We start from the raw sequence: 22,784 nt of genomic DNA, 5'->3' as shown, positions 1-22,784 counted from the left end.
TGAGACCCCATGGACTGTAGCCTGCCAGGCTCCTCTCTCCATGGGATTGTCCAAACAAGAATACTGGAGTGGGTTCTCATTTCCTCTTCTAAAAGGACACAATAAATTCTTGTTATTGTTGTTATGATTAAATTACTTGTGACAAAGAGCTTCCAAATCATAAACATCACAGTCATGGACCTAATACATTCCACGAACTGCTGCTGCTGTTGCAGATGCTAAGTCACTTCAGTCATGTCCGACTCTGTGAGACCCCATAGACGGCAGTCCACCAGGATCCCCCATCCCTGAGATTCTCCAGGCAAGAACACTGGAGTGGGTTGCCATTACCTTCTCCAATGCATGAAAGTGAAAAGTGAAAGTGAAATCGCTCAGTCGTGTCCGACTTTGTGTGACCCCATAGACGGCAGCCCACCAGCCTCCTCTGTCCATGGGATTTTCAAGGCAAGACTACTGGAATGGGTTGCCATTGCCTTCTCCATCCAGGAACTGCTAGACCCTAGGAAAATATCACAAAGATGAAAAGCCTAGCTTTGGGGTACAAATAATACCATGGGTTATACAGCCATATCACATCAGTGCTCTGTGAATAGTGTTATAGTGGATATGTATACAGCTCAGTTCAGTCGCTCAGTCGTGTCTGACCCTTTGCGACCCCATGGACGGCAGCACGCCAGGCTTCCCTGTCCATCACCAACTCCTGGAGTTTATTCAAACTCATGTTCATTGAGTTGGTGATGCCATCCAACCATCTGATTCTCTGTCATCCCCTTCTCCTCCTGCCTTCAATCTTTCCCAGCATCAGAGTTTTCTCAAATGAGTCAGTTCTTTGCATCAGGTGGCCAAAGTTATTGGAGTTTCAGCTTCAGCATCAGTCCTACCAATGAATTCTCAGGACTGATTTCCTTTCCATGATGTAATCTCACGATGGACTGGTTGGATCTCCTTGCAGTCCAAAGGACTCTCAAGAGTATTCTCCAACATCGTAGTTCAAAAGCAAAGAGTGCTGAACTTTCTTTATGGTCCAACTCTCACATCCATACATGACTACTGGAAAAATTATAGCTTTGACTAGATAGACCTTTGTTGGCAAAGTAATGTCTCTGCTTTTTAGAATGCTGTCTGGGTTGGTAATAGGTTTTCTTCCAAGGAACAAGAGTGTTTTAATTTCATGGGTGCAATCACCATCTGCAGTGATTTTGGAGCCCAAGAAAATGAAGTGTGTCATTGTTTCCATTGTTTCCCCTTCTATTTGCCAGTAAGTGATGGGACCAGATGCCATGACCTTAGTTTTCTGAATGTTGAGTTTTGAGCCAACTTCTCACTCTCCTCTTTCACTTTCATCAAGAAGCTCTTTAGTTCTTCTTTGCTTTCTGCCATAAGGGTGGTGTCATCTGCATACCTGAGATTATTGATATTTCTCCTGGCAATCTTGATTCCAGCTTGTGCTTTATCCAGCCCAGTGTTTCTCATGATGTACTATGCATATAAATTAAATAAACAGGGTGACAATATACAGTGTTGATATACTCCTTTCCCAATTTGGAACCAGTCTGTTGTTCCATGTCCAGTTCTAACTGTTGCTTCCTGACCTGCATATAGATTTCTGATGAGGCAGGTCAGGTGATCTGGTATTCCTATCTCTTTAAGAATTATCCACAGTTGGTGGTGATACATACAGTCAAAAGCTTTGGCATAGTCAATAAAGCAAAGTAGATTTTTTTTTTCTGGAACTCTCTTGCTTTTTTGATGATCCAACAGATGTTGGCAATTTGATCTCTGGCTCCTCTGCCTTTTCTAAAGCCAGCGTGAACATCAGGAAGTTCACAGTTCATGTACTGTTGAAGCCTGGCTTGGAGAAATTTGAGCATTATTTTGCTAGCATGTGAGATGAGTACAATTGTGCAGTAGTTTGAGCATTCTTTGGCATTGCCTTTCTTGGGGATTGGAATGAAAACTGACCTTTTCCAGTCCTGTGGCCACTGCTGAGTTTTCCACATTTGCTGGCATATTGAGTGCAGCACTTTCACAGCATCATCTTTCAGGATTTGAAAGAGCTTGACTGGAATTCCATCACCTCCACTAGCTTTGTTCATAGTGATGCTTTCTAAGGCCCACTTGAGTTCACATTCCAGGATGTCTGGCTCTAGGTGAGTGATCACACCATTGTGATTGGGTTGTGAAGATTTTTTTTGTATAGCTCTGTGTATTCTTGCCACCTCTTCTTAATATTTTCTTCTGTTAGGTCCATACCATTTCTGTCCTTTATCGAGCCCATCTTTGCATGAAATGTTCCTTCGGTATCTCTAATTTCCTTGAAGAAATCTCCAGTCTTTCCCATTCCATTGTTTTCCTCTATTTGTTTGCATTGATCACTGAGGAAGGCTTTCTTATCGCTCCTTGCTATTCTTTGGAACTCTGCATTCAGATGCTTATATCTTTCCTTTCCTCCTTTGCCTTTCAATTCTCTTCTTTTCTCAGCTATTTGTAAAGCCTCCTCAGACAACTATTTTACTTTTTGCATTTCTTTTTCTTGGGAATAGTTTTGATTACAGCCTCCTGTACAATGCCTCAAACCTTTGTCCATAGTTCTTCAGGCCCTCTGTCTATCAGATCTAATCCCTTGAATATATTTCTCACTTCCACTGTATAACCATAAGGGATTTGATTTAGGTCATACCTGAATGGTTTAGTGGTTTTCCCCACTTTCTTCAACTTGAATCTAAATTTGGCAATAAAGAGTTCATGATCTGAGCCACAGTCAGCTCCCGGTCTTGTTTTTGTTGACTGTATAGAGCTTCTCCATCTTTGGTTGCAAAGAATATAATCAATCTGATTTCTGTATTGACTATCTGGTGATGTCCATGTGTAGAGTCTTCTCTTGTGTTGTTGGAAGAGGGTGTTTGCTATGATTGGTGTATTCTCTTGGCAAAATTCTATTAGCCTTTGCCTTGCTTCATTCTGTACTCCACGGCCAAATTTGCCTGTTACTCCAGGTGTTTCTTGACTTCCTACTTTTGCATTCCAGTCCCCTATAATGAAAAGGACATCTTTTTTGGGTGTTAGTTCTAGAAGGTCTTGTAGGTTTTCATAGAATCATTCAACATCATCTTCTTCAGCATTACTGATCGGGGCATAGACTTGGATTACTGTGGTATTAAATGGTTTGCCTTGGAAATGAACACAGATCATTCAGTCATTTTTGAGACTGCATCCAAGTACTGCATTTCAGACTATTTTGTTGACTATGATGGCTACTCCATTTCTTCTAAGGGATTCTTGCCCACAGAGGTAGATATAATGGTCATCTGAGTTAAATTCACCCAATCCAGTCTATTTTAGTTCACTGTTCACTCTTGCCAGCTCCAATTTGCCTTGATTCATGGACCTAACATTCCAGGTTCCTGTGCAATATTGCTCTTTACAGCATCAGACTTTACTTCCATCACCAGTCATATCCACAACTAGGTGTTGTTTTTGCTTTGGCTCTGTCTCTTCATTCTTTCTGGAGTTACTTCTCCACAGATCCCCAGTAGCATGTTGGGCACCCCCGACCTGGGGAGTTCATCCTTCAGTGTCCTATCTTTTTGCGTTTTCATATAGTTCTTGGGTTCTTAAGGCAAGAATGCTGAAGTGGTTTGCCATTCCCTTCTCCAGTGGACCCCATTTTGTCAGAACTCTCCACCATGACCCATCCATCTTCGGTGGCCCTGCACAGCATGGCTCATAGTTTCATTGAGTTAGACAAGGCTGTGGTCCATGTGATCAGATTTGTTAGTTTTCTGTGATTGTGGTTTTCAGTCTGTCTGCTCTCTGATGGAGAAGGATAAGAGGCTTATGGAAGCTTCCTGATGGGAGAGACTGACTGAGGGGAAAACTGGGTCTTGTTCTGATGGGTGGGGCCATACTCAGGAAATCTTTAATTGAATTTTCTGTTGATGGGTGGGGCTGTGTTCCCTCCCTGTTATTTACCTGGGGCCAATCTTGCCTGGAAAACCCCATGGGCAGAGGAGCCTGGTAAGCTGCAGTCCATGGGGTCACTACGAGTCGGACACGACTGAGCGACTTCACTTTCACTTTTCACTTTCATGCATTGGAGAAGGAAATGGCAACCCACTCCAGTGTTCTTGCCTGGAGAATCCCAGGGATGGCAGAGCCTGGTGGGCTGCCGTCTATGGGGTCGCACAGAGTCGGACACAACTGAAGCGACTTAGCAGCAAACTATGGTGGAGGTAATGAAGATAATGGTGACCTCCTTCAAAAGGTCCCATGCAGGCCCTGCTACACTCAGTGCCCACAACCCTGCAGCAGGCCACCACTGACCCATGCCTCTGCCAGAGACTCCTTGACACTCACAGTCAAGTCTGGGTCAGTCTCTTGTGGGTCACTGCTCCTTTCTCCTGGGTCCTGGTATGCACAAGGTTCTGTTTGTGCCCTCCAAGAGTCTGTTTCCCCTGTCCTGTGTAAGTTCTGGTGGCTCTATGATGGGGTTTACATCCTCCAAGAGGATGTCACATATCCAGGTCTGCTGCATAGGGAATGTATTAGCTATTTCTTGCTGTATAGCAAATTACCCCAAAACTTAGTTGCTTAAAACAACAAACATTTGCTATCTCACAGATTTTGTGGGCCAGAAATCTGTGCTTAATGTCTCTGCTTCTAGGCCTTTCACAAGGTTGCAATAAAGGTGCTGGCTGGGATTTTGGTCTTCTATGAAAGCTCGATTGAAGGAGGAGCTACTCCTAAGCTCACTCAAATTGTTGTAGGTAAGATTCAGTTTCCTCACATACTCCTCGATCAAGGGTTTCACTTCCTTCTTGGCTGTTCATTGGAGTGCTCCCTCAGTTCTCAACTGGTTTCCCTTAGAGCAAGTGAGAAATAGCAAGAAGGGCCAGCTGGACAGTCTGGAAAGTCTTTTTGAATCCTACTTTGAAACCTACATCTTATCACTTTTGCTACGTTCTTTATCTTTGACGTGAGTTACTCAGTAGGGCCATACTCATGGGAAGGGAATTATACATGATGTCAATTACTAGGAAATGAGATTCACTTAGATTCCTTTTAGAGGATGTCTGCACAGAGTACAGTGCTGAAACAAAAATCAGAGCTGGAAAGACTTTAAATGTAAGGCCAGTATGATCTGGGTTTTAAAGCACATATTATTATTCACAAAAAGATTTAGGGGAGAAGCATTTTAGTATTAAGAATAAAACATTCACAAAAGCATATGAAAGAATGTTATGTGATCAGATATCATGTTAGGGATTATCTTGACATTTTCTAATAAGAAAACCTCCCAGAGGTCATGGAACACCTAAAGTAAAATACTTGAGTTACATGACATATTAAGTCAATTTCAAATAAAAGTGAAAATTACAGGGAAAGAAATGGGGCAACCTACACTTAGGGTGTAAGTAAGTGTAAGAATTTCACTCTCTGAGTTATAGAACATATAATGTTCATATATACCTTCTCTCTTTGCCACCTCAGATTCCCCCACTAGTGGTATGACTATGAAGAACAGAGTTGAGGTACAAGCAAGGTAGTCCTCAGAAGGTACTCTGGGCCTATGAAATAGAGGGTGAGATATAGAACATATATATCTCCACTATCATGTCTTGCTACAACCGTGTCATGGCAATTAGCTCCTTGACCAGCCATGAGTTTTATTTGTATTTTGAAATAGAGCACATGTGGGGCCAAAACAAGTGTTTAGAGTGTTAATGGGTGGCAAATTTGGGGGAACTGTAGCTGTCAATTAATGATCAAGACTTTCATCTTTCTATCTATTTCTTTCTGTAAATAACCCTCTTATTTGTTCCATCATGGTTTTCTGTCTATGTTTTCTTTGGAATTTGACTTCTTTTCCCCAGAAAAACTCCCCTGGTGGCTCAGATGGTAAAGCGTCTTGCTTACAATGTGGGAGACCTCGGTTTGATCCCTGGGTCGGGAAGATCCTCTGGAGAAGGAAATGGCAACCCACTCCAGTACTCTTGCCTGGAAAATCCCATGGACGGAGGAGTGTGGTAGGCTACAGTCCATGGGGTTGCAAAGAGTCGGACACGACTGAGAGACTTCACTTTCCCCAGAAATAACAGGGGTTTATTCCAGTTGTTAATTTCTAACTTAACCCAAATTTAAGTCATGTGTATGACTTACTTCTTCCTTCTCCTAGCCATGGAATCTGAATGGAAAGTACTATTTTCACTGAACTAAAGCAAAACTATTTTGGTGATGAGTAGGTAAAAGATGGAGGCACTGGGGATTGAAGCCAGGCCCTCATGCATGCTAAGCATGCACTCTACCACTGAGCTATACCCCAAGCTGAATGCAGAGTTCCAAAGAATAGCAAGAAGAGATAAGAAAGCCTTCCTCAGCTATCAGTGCAAAGAAAGAGAGGAAAACAACAGAATGGGAAAGACTAGAGATCTCTTCAAGAAAACTAGAGATACCAAGGGAACATTTCATGCAAAGATGAGCTCGATAAAGGACAGAAATGGTATGGACCTAACAGAAGCAGAAGATATTAAGAAGAGGTGGCAAGAATACACAGAACTGTACAAAAAAGATCTTCACGACCCGGATAATCATGATGGTGTGATCACTCATCTAGAGCCAGACATCCTGGAATGTGAAGACAAGTGGGCCTTAGAAAGCATCACTATGAACAAAGCTAGTGGAGGTGATGGAATTCTAGTTGAGCTGTTTCAAATCCTGAAAGATAATACTAAGTGCTGCGCTCAATATGCCAGCAAATTTGGAAAACTCAGCAGTGGTCACAGGACTGGAAAATGTCAGTTTTCATTCCAATCCCCAAGAAAGGCAATGCCAAAGAATGCTCAAACTACTGCACAATTGCACTCATCTCACATGCTGGTAAAGTAATGCACAAAATTCTCCAAGCCAGGCTTCAGCAATACATGAACAGGGAACTTCCTGATGTTCAAGCTGGTTTTAGAAAAGGCAGAGGAACCAGAGATCAAATTGCCAACATCTGTTGGATCATCAAAAAAGCAAGGGAGTTCTAGAAAAACATCTATTTCTGCTTTATTGACTATGCCAAAGCCTTTGACTGTGTGGATCACAATAAACTATGGAAAATTCTGAGAGAGATGAGAATATCAGACCACCTGACCTGCCTCTTGAGAAATCTGTATGCAGGTCAGGAAGCAACAATTAGAACTGGACATGAAACAACAGACTGGTTTCCAATAGGAAAAGGAGTATGTCAAGACTGTATATTGTCACCCTGCTTATTTAATTTCTATGCAGAGTACATCATGAGAAACGCTGGACTGGAAGAAACACAAGCTGGAATCAAGATTGCTGGGAGAAATATCAAGAACCTCAGATATGCAGATGACACCACCCTTATGGCAGAAAGTGAAGAGGAGCTAAAGAGCCTCTTGATGAAAGTGAAAGAGCAGAGTGAAAAAGTTGGCTTAAAGCTCAGCATTCAGAAAATGAAGATCATGGCATCTGGTCCCATCACTTCATGGGAAATAGATGGGGAAACAGTGGAAACAGTGTCAGGCTTTATTTTGGGGGCTCAAAAATCACTGCAGATGGTGATTGCAGCCATGAAATTAAAAGACACTTACTCCTTGGAAGAAAAGTTATGACCAACCTAGATAGCATATTCAAAAGCAGAGACATTACTTTGCCGACTAAGGTCTGTCTAGTCAAGGCTATGGTTTTTCCTGTGGTCATGTATGGATGTGAGAGTTGTATAGTGAAGAACGCTGAGCGCCGAAGAATTGATGCTTTTGAACTGTGGTGTTGGAGAAGACTCTTGAGGGTCCCTTGGACTGCAAGGAGATCCAACCAGTTCATTCTGAAGACCAGCCCTGGGATTTCTTTGGAAGGAATGATGCTAAAGCTGAAACTCCAGCACTTTGGCCACCTCATGTGAAGAGTTGACTCATTGGAAAAGACTCTGATGCTGGGAGGGGGTGGGTGCAGGAGGAAAAGGAGATGACAGAGGATGAGATGGCTGGATGGCATCATGGACTCGATGGATGCGAGTCTGAGTGAAGTCCGGCAGTTGGTGATGGACAGGGAAGCCTGGCGTGCTGCGATTCATGGGGTCGCAAAGAGTTGGACATGACTGAGCGACTGAACTGAACTAAGGTAAAAGATGGACCTCCAAAAACATTGAACACTTTTAACCATGTACCAGTTGTATTAAGATGTTGTATATCTTATTAATCCTTACAAGTAGCCAAAGAACCTGAAGATGGAAAAGTCTAGTGAACTGGCCAAGATCACAGAATCAGGAAACGCAAGAGTAGGGATCTGGGCTTAGTCTGATGCTATAGTCCAGCACTTAATCCCTGTGCAAAACAACCTTCCACAGCTGGTGCTGGCAGTGGAAGTGAAGAGAAGGTGAAGAGGTCTAAGAAAGTAATGGTTGGTGGCTGGCTATTAAAAGGTTTATATAAACTGAAAGACAAAAGTAAAATTAACAAGATGCTTATAAATCCATTGTGAAATAATCCTTCATATGATATATAAAGAAATGTAACCATTGATTTTTAAAGCCATCTTAGTGAGTTCTGAGGCAATAAAAAAATCTGTAAAATAAGAGCTAGAACTTCAGTTAAAATCTTGTGAGAAAGCTGTGCATAGTAAACTTCAGACTCTTACAGGAATGTGATCTGGAGGAAAACAAGCTTTTATCTTTCTAAGAACTGGGGACCATTTTTCTCTTGTGTAAGCCAAGGGTCTTTGATGGTAGTGAGCGTAGCACACCAGTCAGCTACAACTCTTGTGTTGTGGAGAGCCTCAGGCTTTACTGTACATCATTTATTTCCCTGAAAGTGAAAGTTGCTCAGTCCATGGAATTCTCTAGGCCAGAATACTGGAGTGGGTAGTCTTTTCCTTCTCTAGGGGATCTTCCCAACCCAGGGATTGAACCCAAGTCTCTCACACTGCAGGCAGATTCTTTACCAGCTGAGCCACCAGAGAAGTCCAAGAATACTGGAGTGCGTAGCCTACTCTTACATTGTGTCAGAATGTTTGCAAGATATTTTCAGAAAGAGGGAGACCTACTCACACATGCTGATGGTAGAAATCCTTGTTTGGTGAGATGCCAACCTCCAAATTCTGTTGTCCATTCTAAAATTCTACCATATGACACTTCTTAAAAAGTGCTATTGCTTCATACATTGTGGTTAGGTATTTTTGAAGCCAATTAACTCTTTTCTTCATTACAAAATAAAAGTTTTATTTAGTCTTTGGGAGCAGTCTGCTCTAAGAATATCTTTGTTTAATTATGAGACTGTTTATGTTGTGCTTTCACAATCCAATCTTTGTGAGATTTATATTCAAAGCTGACGGGAAACAAGAGGGAATACCAAGTATGGTTGCTCTTTGGCTTAGGTTGTGAGACCTTGACCAAAGAAAATAGCTGGAAAACCACTTTAGCTCTGGTCTTTAGAATTTCTTAGAAAAAGCAACATTAATGGTACAAGAAAATTAATATTGGTCATCCAGAATTATATGATACAAAACTATACAGACAAAAGGGAAAAATAAGTTCCTGCTTGGAAGAAAAGAAATAAAAATTATAGATATTCTTGTCTAAATAGTACTGTGTTGAGGACTGGTATGAACTTTGAGACTTTGAGGTGGCTCAGACAGTAAAGAATCTGCCTTCAATGCAGGAGGCCTGGGTTCAATCCCTGGGTTGAGATGATCCCCCGGAGAAAGGAATGGCTATCCACTCCAGTATTCTTGCCTGGAGAATTCCATGGACAGAGGAGCCTGGCAGGCTACAGTCCATGGGGTCTTGAGAGTTGGACACGACTGGGTGACAAACATATCATCATCATGGATTCTGCAGGTTGAATATTGAACTAAATTCAGTCACTGTTGTTGTTTAATCATTAAGTCGTGTCTGACTCTTGGCGACCCCAGGGACTGTAGCCTACTAGGCTCCTCTGTCCATGGGATTTCCCAGGCAAGACTACCATAATGGGTTGCCATTTCTTTCTCCAAAGTTAATCGTACTCCGTTTATAAAGTCTCTTTTGTCATGGAAGGTGATATATTCCTAGATTTATAAGTTATGGAAATTAGGACCTGGATGTCTTTGTGAAAGTTATAATGCAGCACGTCACAAGATGCCATAAGGTCACTTCTTACCCTCTGACTTCACAGTTGGGACCTTTTAAAAAGGAATTTGGCAACAGTTATGGATAATTTACTGCATTATAAATCTGACATTGTTTTTTTTTATATTGAAGTATAGTCAATTTGGAATATTAGTTTCAGGTATACAACATGGTGATTCAGTATTTTTTATAGATTATGCTCCATTATTGCAAAATAATGACTATATTTCCCTGTGCTGTATGGTGTATCCTTGTTGTTTATTTATTTTATACATAGCAGTTTGTATCTCTTAATCCCATACCCCTATCTTGCCCCTGCCCCATCTACTCGCTCCCCTTTGGTATCTACTAGTCAGCTTTCTATATCTGTGAGTCTACTTCTGTTTTATTATATACAGTCATTTGTTTTATTTTTCAGATCCCACATAAAAGTGATAACCTACAGTATTTGTCTTTCTTTGTCTGACTTATTTCTAAGCATAATACTCTCTAACATGTCTGTGTTACAAATGGCAGAATTTCATTTTTTCTGAATTATACTCCATTGCATATATACATACATACATACATACATACATACATACATATATACACACACACACACAACATCTTTGATGGACTGACATCTTGTGAGGTTAGGTTACGTTGCTTCCATATCTTGGCAAATGTAAATAGTGCTTCTATGAACACTGGGGTACACATATCTTTTCAAATTAGTGTTTTCAGGTTTTAAAAAAGTATTCCCAGAAGTGGAATTGCTAGATCATGTAGTAGTCCTACATTTAGTTTTTGAGGACCCTGCATGTGGTCCCCACAGTGGTCACACTGATTTACATTCCCACCAGCAGTGTTCAAGGGTTTCCTTTTCTCCACATCCTCACCACTATTTGGTATTTGTTTTCTTTTTGATGATACCCTTTCAGACAGATGTAAGGTTATATCTCACTGTGGTTCTGATTTGCATTTCTCTAATAATGAGAGATGTTGAGCATATTTTTATATGCCCATTAGCCGTTGGTATATCTTCTTTGGAAAAATGTCTATTCAGGTTCTCTGCTCTTTTCTTAAATCAATTTTGTTTTGTTTTGTTTTCAGCTGTTTATACAGTTTAAATATTAACCATTATTGATCATATTAGTTGCAAATGTTTTCTCCCCTTCAATCAGTTGTCTTCTCCTTTTGTTCCTGGTTTCCTTTGCTGTGCAAAAGTTTTTAAGTTTAATTAGGTACCATTTGTTTATTTTCATTTTTATTTCTTTTGCCTTAGGAAACAAATCCAAAATATATACAATTTATGTCAAAGATTGTTCTTTCTTTTCTTCTAGGAGTTTCATGGTTTCAAGTCTTACATTTAGGTCTTAAATCTACTTTGAGTTTGTTTTTATATGTGATGTAAGGAAATGTTCTAATCACATTCTTTTACATGTAGCTGTCCAGTTTTCCCAGCACAAGTTGCCAAACCAGGATTTGAACCTAAGACCTATGGCCTGAGTATGTTTTATATAAATGCTCTTGACACTTACTTCTACTTTAAACCACTCACACTCATGCTCACAACAAGAATAATTCAAGTAGCACTCCATATAATAAATTGGAAATTCCAAAATTCCCTTTTCTTCTCTTTTATCTCTAGCTTTCTTTAGAGAAATTAAAAAGCTATATGAAAGTTAAAAAAACAGTTCAACAAACACCTGCTCTCTTCCCTTAGATTCAACAATTGTTAACTTTCACCACATTTGTTCATTCTCTTTCTCTCTATGCCTGTGTGTGTGTGTGTGTATAACCATACAATATAGACAGTATTTCTGCGAACAATTTGAAAGTAATTGCAGTGTTCATGATGGTTTACTCCTAAATGCAGTAGCATGAATCCTTTAAGAATAAATATATTTTACACTATAACAAAATAATACAACCATTATTACATCCAAGAAATTTAACTTTGATTGTTTCATCTATACTAAAAATTGTCAAGTTACTCCAAAACTTTTATAACTGTTGCTTTTTTGAACAACTCAGAATTGAATCAAGGATCAGATGTTGTATTTTATTGCCAGTTTAGTCTTTTTAGTTTAGTTTGAGACTTCACCCCTTTTTTTTCCTTTCTGGACATTGGCATAGTTGAAGAGTTCAGGTCAGCTTTTTTATAGAATGTCTCACAATCTGGATGTTTTGCAAGATTACGTACAGCTTTCACACTCTTAGTAAGAAAACAACTTGAGGGATATGTACTTCCCATTGCTTCAAACTAAAAGTCACTTAGTATAAATTTATATTATTATTTTTGGTGCTAAGTGAGATCACTTGGTTAAGGTACTGGCCACTTATCTCTTTATCCAGATCTTATTACTTATCATTTGAATAACTTTTTTCATCTAGACTCAACTTCTCTGAATCCTAGAGTAGACGCTGCTTGGTGGTACACATTTAGCCTGTTGCCAGCCTCTCCCTGACTTACTGGAGGTACTGTAGTTCCTCTAAGAGAGTCTGAGATGCAGCAACCCTGGGACTTCTAGGAAAGTTTTGCCTTCCTATTAAAGGACTTCCCTGGTGGCTCAGACAGTAAAGCATCTGCCTACTATGTGGGAGACCTGAGTTCGATCCCTGGGTTGAGAAGATCCTCTGGAGAAGGAAATGGCAACCCACTGCAGTACTCTTGCCTAGAAAATCCCATGGACAGAGGAGCGTGGTAGGCTACAGTCCATGGGGTCGCAGAGTCGGACACGACTGAGGCACTGATAAATTAGCACCAACCTCCTTCACTCTTTTCCTACTGGATCAAATGCAAATGTGGTCAAAAAGGAGAAAGAATTACAGAGAACAGCTGTAGGACCTTCACTGAGTTGCTAAAACCAGCGTCCATAGCCATTTACCTTTAAGATTTATTGTGTGAGAAAAACAGACTCACTTGCTTAAAAACCTCGTTCCATTTTCTATTTCTTGCAAGAAAATCCATCCTAACTGACTGAACCCACCATGAGAATAGCACTAGTCTTAGAATGAAGATCCATCTGTACACTTTGGCCAAATATTAAAGGACAGTGTGGCACAATTATCCAGTGCAGTTCCACTACAGTTTTGTCAACCTCAGTCAGACCATGAATCCATTCCATACTCTTCAGTTATGTTTGGTGAACTCTCTCCTACTGAATTCAAGCGGCTATTCCATATCTTCTTTATTCTTAAGTTCCCTGGATGATAGCCACTACATACTGGATGTTGCCTATCAGATAATCTACACCAGAAAAGGGATCCTCTTCCCTTCCTTACAATGCTTGTATACTCATTTTTAGTTTTTTGTTTGAGGTAAAACCCTCAATTGTTTCCAGAATTCTTACCCCCTCTCACCAATGCCAGGGCTTTAATCAGTCAATTATTTATCCTGTCTTTCAGATTTCTACTTGCCCTTTTCTGAAATAGTTCCTTCATTATATCCTATAAACATGTTCCAGGCTTTACAATACAAGCAAATAGACACACAAACAAACACCTGCAAATAATGATAAAACTATTCTCTTGGCCATGCCTCTTGTCCTAGCCACTGCCTTCTCTCTTTCCTACCCTTCTTGGAAGACTGTCTTCTCAGTTGGAAGAAGTAGCTTTCCTAACACACAACTCAATCACTGAACTTGGCCTTCTGTACTCTGAGGTCACCAATGACTGTCTTACTGCCAAATCCAAGACCGCCTTCCAGTTCTTCCCTTATGAATCTCTGTGAAGGGCAGGACTTGCTTGATGACTCATTGCTTCACAAAACTCACAGTTCTCTTGGTTTACATTCTACTGCTTTCTTATTGTTTTCCTCCCGTTTTCCTGACTTTCCCATGTCTTTTTTTGCTTTTTGCAGTGAACTCACTCTGTTTTGTCTATTCTTCAAATGATGACATTCCCCTCAGTGTCCTCTCAGGCCCACTGCTCATCCTGTACACATCTGTTCTCCAAGTAGTGGTAGATTTGATTTTCTACTTGCTCTCCCCTGCCCTGCAGTTGGCAATTCTTCCTGATTAATGGCCATATTTACCAATAGTAGCCACAGGCCCAACACTAAATACTTGTGTGTGGAACTACAGAAGTAATATTTTGGCAGAAATAACATATTTCAATCTCATTTTTCACCAGCTCCTCTTCATTGTCCCACACTGGCTTCTGAAAGTGTCCAACTTTCCAGATTCCCCAGTAATCTTCAGCTTGTCAACTCAAGCAGTGCTTCAGGAGACCCTATTAGAGACTTCTGTGATGCTCCAGCATTCCCATCTAGAATCTAACTTCCACACTATCTCTTTGAAATGAGTAAGGCCTTATTCCTTTAATAAACCCCTTATTCCCCAATACTCATAACTTTGTTTACACTTTGTTTGACATAATCACCTAGCTGGACTTTTATGTGAGAGACAAACAAACTTTCTCTTGATTAAGGCAGTATATTTTTGAGTTTCTTTGATGCATGAATCTAATCTGTATCTTTATTAATAAGAGATGATGATGATTATTTTGGACATATTGATTTGAGGTTCTTACTGACACTGAAGTGAAGATTTGAGATAAACTGGTGAATCATCAAATCCGGGTCTCAGAGAGAGGTGAGGGTAGGTGAAATTTCAAGCCATGAATGGAACCGGTTGTAGAGTGAGAACAATGTTTAGCACTGAAGGGGAGTTCAGTATTCACAGATCTGGCAGAGGATACAGAATCAGTAAGGATATTGAGAAGAAATGGTCAGTCAGTTAGAAAGATATAATTAAAGGTTAGAGAGTGTGACATCCTTAGAGCAAGAGAATATAATGTTTTAAGAGAAAGAGTTTGAATAAATGCTCCTCAGAGGTCTAGTAAGAAGATGGATAGCATTCCACTGACATTAGCAAGATGAAGTTTCACTATCACCTTGATAAGTGGATTGTGGGTGAGTGGAATATCCAGAGGAAGTGGAAGCAACTCTTTCAGTGGCTTTGGCTATACGATGTGAGGTGCTAGTTGGAGTATGCGGGGAGTCAGAAATATTTTACAGCATTCTGTGTTATGTAAGGTGTAGTCCAGTAGAAAGAGGGAAAGTTGGTGATTTAGAAAAAAGGGAGAGGGGTACTGTAGAATCTAAGTCCTTGGGTAGACAGAGGGGATAGCAGCCAGTGCCTATGTAGAGCCCTTGTCTTTAGATGACTGAAGCCCATACTCTTCATCCCTCATAACTGTAGGGTGTCAGTCTGTTTGTGGATGTTTTCAAAGACTTGGTAAATTTGCTGCTGGAAAAAATGTGGTCATTGTTTTCTAACTTCGCTTATCAGTGAAATATAGGCAAGAAGAAGTGCTGCAAGTGGGTGAATCCTGAAGACTTAAGGAGAGAAGAAAAGATGTGAAATAGCAGTCTCAGAGCCTGAAGAGGCATTTCAGAAAAGGCAGTAGGACTGCTGGACAGTGCTAAAGGCTTCTTAGAGTTCGATTAGACATTTATAATTTGGTTATTACTGTTAAGTTTTCCCTCTAAGTCATGTTTCTTCATTCATACAGGCGTGGGGTAATCGTGCTTATTCAAGGTTAGAGATTTTTATAGGCAAATATTATGGAACAGGAATAAGGGAGTTGAGTACATATGTAAATGAATGATCAGAGTGATGAACAATGAATTCTAAGCTTGGTAAGAAGCAAATTGAGTTCATTGTTGGGAGGAGGATCAGTGAATTTGAAGGTCGATGAGATTGATTACTGAAGAGTTTTTATTGGAATGCTGGAAGGAATTAGAGAGATATAAAGTTACTGAGTTTGTTAACTAGCAGAGAGAAACTCTAAGAAGTTTGATGTTCTTTGGAAGCACTCTCAGGTAGAGACAAAATCCTATAAAATGGTTGTCGCTATAGATATCAGTATTTCCCAAACTATAGTCACATGTATACTATCTTCACAGTTTTTGCCATATAATTATAATAATAAAAATAATAATAGTGATAATTTATATTCAGTATTTGCTATATGCAGATACTATTCTAAACTTTAAATAATTTAATCCTCACCATAATGTTATGAAAGTAAAGTGAAAGTTGCTTAGTTGTGTCTGACTTGTTGCAACCCCATGGATTATACAGTCCATGGAATTCTCCAGGCCAGAATACTGAAGTGGGTAGCCTTTCCCTTCTCCAGGGGATCTTCCAACCAAGGAATCAAACTGAGGTCTCCTGCACTGCAGGCGGATTCCTTAATAGCTGAGTTACAGGGTCGATATTATAATTGTGTCCATGTTACAGATAAATGTATTTCACAGGTGAAATATCTGAGGCATGAAGAGTTTAAATAACTTATTAAAGTCACTTGATCCCAGAGAGTCTGGTTTGAAATGTCTGTCCTAACCAGTGTAGTTTTGCCAAGAAAATGCACTGGTCATAACAAACACCCTCTTCCAACAACACAAGAGAAGACTCTACACATGGACATCACCAGATGGTCAACAATGAAATCAGACTGATTATATTCTTTGCAGCCCAAGATGGAGAAGCCCTATATAGTCAACAAAAACAAGACCAGGAGGTGACTGGCTGAGATCATGAATTCCTTATTACCAAATTCAGACTCAAATTGAAGAAAGTAGGGAAACCGCTATGACCTAAATCAAATCCCTTGTGATTCTACAGTGGAAGTGAGAAATAGATTTAAGGGCCTAGATCTGATAGATAGAGTGCCTGATGAACCATGGATGAGGTTCATGACATTGTACAGGAGACAGGGATCAAGACCATCCCCATGGAAAAGAAATGCAAAAAAGCAAAATGGCTGTCTGGGGAGGCCTTACAAATAGCTGTGAAAAGAAGAGAAGCAAAAAGCAAAGGAAGGAAAGATATACGTACCTGAATGCAGAGTTCCAGTAGCAAGAAGAGATAAGAAAGCCTTCTTTAGTGATCAGTGCAAAGAAATAGAGGAAAAGAACAGAATGGGAAAGACTAGAGATCTCTTCAAGAAAACTAGAGATACCAAGGGAACATTTCATGCAAAGATGGGCTCAATAAAGGACAGAAATGGTATGGACCTAACAGAAGCAGAAGATATTAAGAAGAGGTGGCAAGAATACACAGAAGAACTGTACAAAAAAGATCTTCACGACCTGGGTAATTACGATGGTGTGATCACTCATCTAGAGCCAGACATCCTGGAATGTGAAGTCAAGTGGGCCTTAGAAAGCATCACTATGAACAAAGCTAGTGGAGGTGATGGAATTCCAGTTGAGCCATTTCAAATCCTGAAAGATGATGCTGTGAAAGTGCTGCACTCAAGATGCCAGCAAATTTGGAAAACTCAGCAGTGGCCACAGAACTGGAAAAGGTCAGTTTTCATTCCAATCCCAAAGAAAGGCAATGCCAAAGAATGCTCAAACTACTGCACAATTGCACTCATCTCATATACAAGTAAAGTAATGCTCAAAATTTTCCAAGCCAGGCTTCAGCAATACGTGAACTGGGAACTTCCTGATGTTCAAGCTGGTTTTAGAAAAGGCAGAGGAACCAGAGATCAAATTGCCAACATCCACTGGATCATGGAAAAAGCAAGAGAGTTCCAGAAAAACATCTACTTCTGCTTTATTGATTATGCCAAAGCCTTTGACTATGTGGATCCCAATAAACTGGAAAATTCCAAAAGAGATGGGAATACCAGACCACCTAACCTGCCTCTTGGGAAATCTGTATGCAGGTCAGGAAGCAACAGTTAGAACTGGACATGGAACAACAGACTGGTTCCCAATAGGAAAAGGAGTGTGTCAAGGCTGTATATTGTCACCCTGCTTATTTAACTTCTATGCAGAGTACATCATGAGAAACGCTGGACTGGAAGAAACACAAGCTGGAATCAAGATTGCTGGGAGAAATATCAAGAACCTCAGATATGCAGGTGACACCACCCTTATGGCAGAAAGTGAGGAGGAGCTAAATAGTCTCTTGATGAAAGTGAAAGAGGAGAGTGAAAAAGTTGGCTTAAAGCTCAGCATTCAGAAAATGAAGATCATGGCATCTGGTCCCATCACTTCATGGGAAATAGATGGGGAAACAGTGGAAATAGTGTCAGACTTTATTTTTCTGGGCTCCAAAATCACTGTAGATGGTGACTGCAGCCATGAAATTAAAAGACATTTACTCCTTGGAAGAAAAGTTATGACCAACCTAGATAGCATATTCAAAAGCAGAGAGATTGCTTTGCCGACTAAGGTCCGTCTAGTCAAGGTTATGGTTTTCCCAGTGGTCATGTATGGATGTGAGAGTTGGACTGTGAAGAAGACTGAGCACCGAAGAATTGATGCTTTTGAACTGTGGTGTTGGAGAAGACTCTTGAGGGTCCCTTGGACTGCAAGGGGATCCAACCAGTCCAATTTGAAGGAGATCAACCCTGGGATTGCTTTGGAGGGAATGATGCTAAAGCTGAAACTCCAGTACTTTGGCCACCTCATGCGAAGAGCTGACTCACTGGAAAAGACTCTGATGCTGGGAGGGATTGGGGGCAGGAGGAGAAGGGGACGACCGAGGATGAGATGGCTGGATGGCATCACTGACTCGATGGACGTGAGTTTGAGTGAACTCCGGGAGATGGTGATGGACACGGAGGCCTGGCGTGCTGCGATTCGTGGGGTCGCAAAGAGTCAGACACGACTGAGCGACTGAACTGAACTGAAATATTTTTACCACTGTGCTGTGATTTTCTCATTATTTTCTTTTAAGAGCCTCATTATATTAATACATTTTAACAAAAATTCACACCATTGCACCGATTAAAACCAACTCATATTAAATAATAAAAGGTAAGTGTAAGGTGGTCATAATAGAAATAATGATATTCTCCAATTTCAGCTCGTCAATTGTTGTTGTTTGCTGTTCAGCTGCTAAGTCACGTCTAACTCTTTGAGACCCCATCGACTGCAGCACACTAGGCTTCCCTGTCCTTTGGTATCTCCCAGAAGTTGATTAGATATATGTCCACTGAGTCAGTGATGGTATCTAACCATCTTATCTTCTGTCACCTTCTCCTTTCACCTTCAGTCTTCACCAGCAGCAGCTAGTCAATGCTATATACCAAAGGCTCAGAGAGAGTGGCTTGCTTTTTACATATTACAAAGAAGATTAGCAATTGTTGGAGGGAGTTGAAAGATTTGTGCAGGTTGGGAAAAATTACAAAAGACTGAAATGGGCCAAAAAGATAACCTTTCTGTGTTATCTCAGCCTTGTACTGTTCTTTCAGTTACTTTACAACTTAATAAATTGTAGAAAATGATGATAATGCAAATGGTTCTGATCCACAGAAACACAAATTGATTGTGTCGAGCAAACTGAAATTGATTATTGCCTAGTGAACAGACCCGTTTTGCTTCTACTTGTAATTTCATTTCAACACTCCGTATTTGTCTACATATGTGGAGTTCTTTGAACATTCCTCTGAACTGGTTGTAGCATCTGACTGGTTCCCTTATTAATCAACAAGTTAAATCTTTCACATACATTCATTTTATATTGGTGGTGGTGGTGTTGTTCAGTTGCCCAGTCGTGTCCGACTCTTTGTGACCCCCTGGACTGCAGCACGAAAGGCCTCCCTGTTCCTCACCATCTCCCTAAGTTTGTCCAAGTTCACCTTTATTTCATTGGTGATGCCATCCAGCCATCTCATCCTCTGATGCCCTTTTCTCCTTCTGCCCTCAGTCTTTCCCAGCATCAGGGACTTTTGCAATGAGTCATCTGTTCACATCAGATGACCAAAATACTGGAGCTTCAGCTTCAGCATCTGTCCTTCCCGTGAATATTCAGGGTTGATCTCCCTCACAATTGACTGGTTTGATCTCCTTGCTGTCCAAGGGACTTTCAGGAGTCTTCAGCACACAGTTCAAAGGCATCATTCATATTGGTAGAAGAGTCATCATTTTACTTTTTACAAAATCTGTCCTTCAACACATCAAACAGATTTTTTTCCCTTTTGTTATTAGAAAGATGGGTAAGTCTTGCAAAGGGAAAATTTCCTCACTGAGTGTTTCAATACTATTTAATATTATTGTCCTTTAATGTTCTAGAATTCACTCTTCAGACTAAAGTCACACAGTGTCCACCACCACTAACAAGCAGCTCACACTTTGACAACATTGAACTGGATATTATCTCTCAGGTTTGTCTGCACTTTAGGTCACCTCTAGAAGTTAAAATTTGCAGCTACAACAACCAATTATACTTAGTTGTGATTTCTAAGAGACATATGGTTGAAAAGATGAAAGACAAGCCAACATCAGTCATAAGGTATGCATGAGGATCTTACAAACTTCTAGATGGGGACTTGACCCAGGCTGGATGGTGGAGGGGAGCAGTACGTGAGAGAGGCTTCTTGGAGGAGGCTGTAGGTGGGACAAAGAGCAGTGAGGCAGGAACTGATGGATACACTGTAACATAAAGTAAAAGTGCCCTGTGCAAGCATCTAGAACCACAGGAGTGTGTGGTTTTATAGACTGACAGGCATACAGAACAGACTCATGGTTGCTAAAGGGGAGGGAGGTGGGGATGGGGAAGGGATGGATTGGGAGTTGGGATTAGCAGATGCAAACTATTATACGTAAAGTGGATAAACAACAAAGTCCTACTGTATAGCACAAAGAACTATATTCAATATCCTGTGATAAACCATAATGGAAAAAATATGAAAATGAGTATATATATATTATATATATATATGTAAAACTGAATCACTTTGCTGTATAGCAGAAATTAATAACACATTATAAGTCAACTATACTTCAATAAAATACATTGTTAAAATTCAAATAAATAAATAACTTTTAAAAAGCAGAAGCAGTTTGAGGATCCAACCATATTCTATTAGGATGGACATTGAAGAGATTTACGAAAGAAAAAAAAAAAGTGTGCTTTTAGAGAACCTGAGCAGTGCAGCATGATTAGAAAATAAATTTTGATGCAGCAGTTAGAGATGGGACTGGGAGTTAGGTAAAAGGGCTTTTGTAGTCAGTGACTTTAAAATTTTTTCATAACTTGACTCTCTAATAAGAAATGCATTTTACTTTTCAACTCAATAAAACACACAAAACATATTTAAGAAAAGTTTCGTGAAGCAACATTTACCCTTAATACTTAAAATGCGCTTTGTTCTCTTCTGTCCTAGTCTATTTCACTCATTTGTAAAAATGCTTCTCATCACCGACTAAATTAGTATTACTCATCAATGAGTGGCTGCATTTTGACCCACATTAGGTTTTGTTTGTTTATTTATTACTAAACTAAGAAATTTGGACTTTTCACCCTGAAATGTTTAAGCATAGGCGTGACCTGATACTCAAATGCTCAGTATTTGTTTGTTAACTGACTGAATGAATGATTGAACCATCCATCCATCCTTCCATCCATCTATTCATCCACTCAACCAAAGATCCCAGAAAAAGTAGGTAGAATATGGACTTTTCTATGCTCAGATCACACTTCAGCTTGGTTCTGCAAGTGATTCAGAAAAGAAGATGCAAATAAGAATAATGAAAACGAGCAATATAGTACCTAGTATTCTGGCTGCAGGAACAGGAGTACAGCTTGTGCTTGCTGACCCCCAGAGGCCGTTTTTAATGAGCAATGAGACAGTTCATCTAAGTCACGAATTGTTACCATAGCTTCTGTTTCCTTAGAAACAGGGCAACTGGTAAAGCTCTTGGCTCTAAAAACCACGGTAAAATATCCAGTAGCCAGATGGTCTGGCAAATGAAATTGTCATGCCTTTGTGAACATTTATCATGAATTGGCATCACATGGGAAAAGAAATTCTTTCAAGTGTGAATCGGGCAGGGATGGAAAATTGTGATCAGTGGGGGTTTGTTGGTAATTGGCACTGAGGGGCAGGTAAAAGGCAGAAACCTGGGGACTGAAGCGCCACCCAGTCCAGCAATTCTTAGCTGACTTCTGTCTTCATTGTTCCTGCTGCGTTCTTATCCTTCAAGCCCTACACTTGAAATAAACGCTGTTTCCATCCTCACAGTGTCCAGGAACAAATGAAATTCTGAGCACTTTCAAATCCTTCTTAAAGAAAATGAATTTCTTATATATCTCCTACAAATGAAAAATGCTAAGCACCACTGGCCAGGAGAGAGACGAAGTATTTTATATTCCCTAGCATATATTTCAGAGATTTTTGTGCTTTGTCAATGCCCCTGCCTCCGGCAAAATACTTACTAGACAATTATTTCTGAAGAAGCCATGTTGTAAGATACTAAAAGCAGTAATAATAATAACTTGCAGTTATTAAGTGTCAACTATGTGCCAGGCAGTGTTACTAAACACTTAACCTTATGAAAGCCGGTATAAGACACATACTAATATTAATCTCATTTTGCAGATGAAGAAACTGAGGTTTAGAGAGTTACTTAATCTGGTTAAGCTTACAGCCGATAATTTCAGTGAAGGAAGAACAGAGTCTGTGCTCTGAGCCACTATACAACTTTGCCACATGTCTTCCCAAATATAAGTGGTAAAATGCAGAAGTTTTAGAGTAGGACTTGGTAAATTCTGTGCCGTGGACTTTATTCATGGTCAAGTTAAACCTGTGGACACCTTCTCAGAAAAGGTGTAGGTGCAAAAATGCAAAGAAAGAATTACAAAACAATCATTGTTAAATATAATTAGCAAAGTTTAAGAAATATAGTAATATATGTACTTCTTTGGTAATATTTTAA

General features: G+C 40.1%; 1 protein-coding gene and 1 non-coding gene across 2 annotated transcripts in view; both read right to left on the bottom strand.

Annotated features, from left to right (window-relative positions):
• GABRB1 (gamma-aminobutyric acid type A receptor beta1 subunit) overlaps positions 1–22,784 on the bottom strand; it is a 438,453-nt gene that overhangs the window by 135,483 nt on the left and 280,186 nt on the right. The gene's annotated exons all lie outside the window — the stretch shown is intronic.
• Positions 6,251–6,322, bottom strand: TRNAA-AGC. Its single transcript has one exon. It is a non-coding gene; the product is annotated as a tRNA-Ala (tRNA).

Source organism: Capra hircus, chromosome 6, assembly GCF_001704415.2.
Source record: "Capra hircus breed San Clemente chromosome 6, ASM170441v1, whole genome shotgun sequence".
NCBI classification, from domain to species: domain Eukaryota; kingdom Metazoa; phylum Chordata; class Mammalia; order Artiodactyla; family Bovidae; genus Capra; species Capra hircus.
Note: the sequence above shows the minus strand (reverse complement) of the source record. Positions and strands in the feature narration are given on the sequence as shown.